This window comes from Mus musculus, chromosome 16 (assembly GCF_000001635.26).
Source record: "Mus musculus strain C57BL/6J chromosome 16, GRCm38.p6 C57BL/6J".
Taxonomy (NCBI): domain Eukaryota; kingdom Metazoa; phylum Chordata; class Mammalia; order Rodentia; family Muridae; genus Mus; species Mus musculus.
In genome coordinates this window covers 85,308,261-85,312,046 of record NC_000082.6, presented here as the reverse complement: position 1 = coordinate 85,312,046, position 3,786 = coordinate 85,308,261, and positions in this window count along the sequence as shown.

Genomic DNA, 3,786 nt, shown 5'->3' with positions numbered 1-3,786 from the left:
TGGCGACACACCGTGAAGCGTCAGAATGCACAGATGCCAACACAAAATCCTTAAGCAAATGTGGGAGTCACTGTTAGCGAAGACTGCACACACAAACATACTCAAAGGACATATTGACATTCTTCTTTTCAGGACATCTTTATGCCCTACAGACCCTCAAGCTGGGAATACTAACAGCACAGCACCATCCTGAGAGGAAGGTGGGTGGTACCGTGAAGGTAAGCCACTCAGCTGCAACTCTCTGCATCTTCCGTTCCAAGTGTGGGAATGGAGACAGGGATTTCTCCACTCCTTCATAGGAACACTTAGAAAGTAAAACTAAGCAGCTTATAAGTGGTGACCTTCATGATGGTAATTATTACAATTAGCTCTAAAATACTGTCTAGAGCTCAAGATAAACAAAACTTTTACAAATTACATCAAAACTCTTAATTGGGGGCTAGAGAAATGGCCCAGCAGTTAGGAGGAGCATATATTACTACTTCAGAGGTCCTGAGTTCAGGTCCCAGAATTCAGGTTGAAAGGCTCACAGCCTCTAGTAGCTCCAGCTCCAGGGAAGCCAATGCCCTTTTCTGGACTCACTGGGCACCTGTATACAGAATACATAAAATTTCAAAACTACAAATATATTTTTTAAAAAACCCAGAATAGAGTCATTTTTTTCTTTTTCCACAATTTGACTATAGGTAATATCACAATATTACATTTTTGGTAAACAGGTTTTAGCCTGCTATTTCCTATGAGAAACTATGAAACCGTGAAAGTATCATCCATTACAAAATAGGAACAAAATGACATTTGTCTAAATATTAGTAAAACAAATCTAATACTAGATACAATGATATACCCAAAGTTAGCCTGTGGACTCATGGACGAGTTCCTGGGAAGCTGAGAATACCATATAGATGGATTGTGGTGGCTGATACATGCATAGCCTCTTGCAGCCCAAAGGATGCTTTGGTACCGGAAATCACATGACCTGGCCTCTATCTCATCCCTTAGGCATTCCCTGTATGCTCCCCATATTGAGATGTCAGGTTTCTTTCCTCGAATTGCCTGCAGCAGTTCCACATCGACACTCCACACCATCCAGGAGGGATTCTTTTTTTCTTTTACTACAAATAAACACCGTGGTCCAATTAGAACAACTCCTATCATGTGACATTTCTGTTTCAATTACTGTGGCAGGGAGATAGGAGGGACAGTCAGAAACGAGAGGACAGGTCCCTTATCCAGAGTGGTGGTACTCTATTAGGGCAAAGCAACAGAATTGCTGCTAGAAAAGCAACATTGGCATCTAATGCAAAGAAACTCACTTTTAAAGAAGTCTGCCTGCCTGGCTGACAGGCATTGGAATGGATTGGTAGAAAGCGCTCTTTCATTCAAATAACAGCTCCGTTTCCTTGAGTATGTGACATGAAAGATAGGTTTTGAGTTGGTTTGGTTTGGTTTGGGTTTTTGGTTTTGGACGTTTTTTAAACCTTATTGGCTCTTCAGTAGTTTAGAAAATCAAGTCATTGTTCTAATGCTTTGACAAACTCCCTTTATAAAGGAGGTGTCCAAATGTCAGCTAGCTTTTTATCTATGTTCAGACTGTACATACATGGGTCTAGTTTCCTTCCAGGATTTCACTGCCCAATCCAGCTAATTTATATCCGTATGATCAACCAAGAACAATTACTAATGCAGCAACATCTCTCTACGTCTTTGAGTTCTGCCAATTGAACAGGGATGGTAATGGTGAGTTTAGGGAAGAAGAAGTCAAGTGTTTTTTTTTGGTGTCCCAGCACTGCAGAGATAGTGGCAGGAGGATTGCAGATTCCAGGACAGAGGCTAGCCTGAACTATATAGCAAGAAAGAATAAGCAAAGGAAAAGGACAGGACATAAGAGAATTGTGCAAAATAACTGGTTTTTTTATTCCTTCGTTGGTCAGCCTCAAACTTACATTTAGTTGTATCCATTCAGATGGTTGCTTCAGAGTCATAAACCCACACTGTAAATCCTTATGTGTAAGTTCAGGATTGTGCAGACAGTTTTTCACATGTGCACTATGAAGCCCTCGGAAACAGGCTAAACACCAGGAGCTCTTGCCTGTAAAGTCTAAACATTGACTTTTAAAATTTATCTTCATTTACCATCTGGTTTTCATGCCAAATGACCTCAGAAAAAAATTGTCTCACATCTCGGTGTCTTGGGAAAAGATAAAGTGTTTTTACTGGCCTGCATTAATTTTATTTTTCAAAAGATCCAGCAGAGGGGCGGTGCCATCAGTAGTCCTGGGAGGATGTGACCATTGTGGGTGTGTGTTATGTTCATCTAGGGTGGCTTCTCCTTAAGCCCTCCCACTCAATCTGATTCAGCTTTGCTCTCAGATGCCACGTGACTCCTTTGGAAAGACAGTTACACAATATAACAAAGGATGCTTGCAAATTTCCCTTTTCTTACCCTGACCATCTCCCAGCCCCTCTCTTATTTTAATTAGACCATATCATCCTCTGCCAAAATCTCTTTCCAGCTGCTAGTGCACAGGACCATGCAGAGGCACTGAGTTCCTTTATTTTTAAAATAAAATATATAAGCATTATTTCTCCCCCCATCTACTGCCATTTATTTGGATACCCTTGTCACAAATGGCCACCAGAAAATTTTGTTCTTCTGTTCCCATCAGGATAAACTTCTCAGGACACCTCTGAATCTTCCTATGACCAGAGGCAGAGTGAGGAAGAGGGGGAAGGAAAGGGAGAGGGGGAAGGGGAGGGAGAGGGAGAGGGGGAAGGGGAGTGGGGGAGAAGGGGAGGGAGACGGAGACAGAGAGAGGGAGAGGGAGAGGAAGAGGCAGAGTGAGGAAGAGGGGGAAGGGGAGGGGGGAGAAGGGGAGGGAGAGGGAGACGGAGACAGAGAGAGAGAGGGAAAGGGAGAGGGAGAGAGAAGACATATTATTTTGGTGATAGAAAAGCAAAGTATGTTGACTGAGAAACTCTGAGGAACTGACCAAAGGTAAGATTATTTTTTAATTTTTCAAAATCATATATGTATCTCTTCCTCTTTAAGCGTAATTCTGTATCATATGATAGTTCCTAAAACTAAGTTAATGGCATCAACCTCATAATTCTGAGACCAAATGGAAAAGATTAGGTGCCAGCCTTCAGGGGCAATTGTCTCCACCAGTGTGATTCCTCCTGCTACCTTCTCTTTCACCAAATACTGAGAGAGGGTCTATTGCAACCTCCAAACAAAACCATTGTTGACAATATCAACCAACCAGTCTCCCAAGAGCTCCCAGAGACTAAGCCATCAACAAAGGAGTGAACATGGCTCCAGCTGAATACATTGCAAAGGATGGCCTTGTCATTAATGGGAGGAGAAGTCCTTGGTCCTGTGAAGGCTCCATAGATGCCCCAATGTAGGGTAGCTGAGGGTGGGAAGGTGGGAGTGGGTAGGTAGGTGTAGGAACACCCTCATAGAAGCAGGGGGAGGGAAGACGGAATAGGAGGTTTCGGGAGGGGGGTGGAGGGACTGGGAAAGTGGATAACCTTTGAAATGTAAATAAAGAACATATCCAAAAGAAAAAAAAGAACAAAGCTAAGGGTATTTAAAAAAGAATAAATTAGATGTGTATGAAAACAAAAACGTTGTTGACAAATGTTAACACCTTCTCATGCTTAATTTACTTTTTAACAGGGCCCAAAACAAAAGGCTGTTTCTCAAGGACGGCTTTGCTTTACATTCGTGCAGAGACATATGCCAAGTCATTTAATAATTACACGGACAGAGGACTGGTCGGC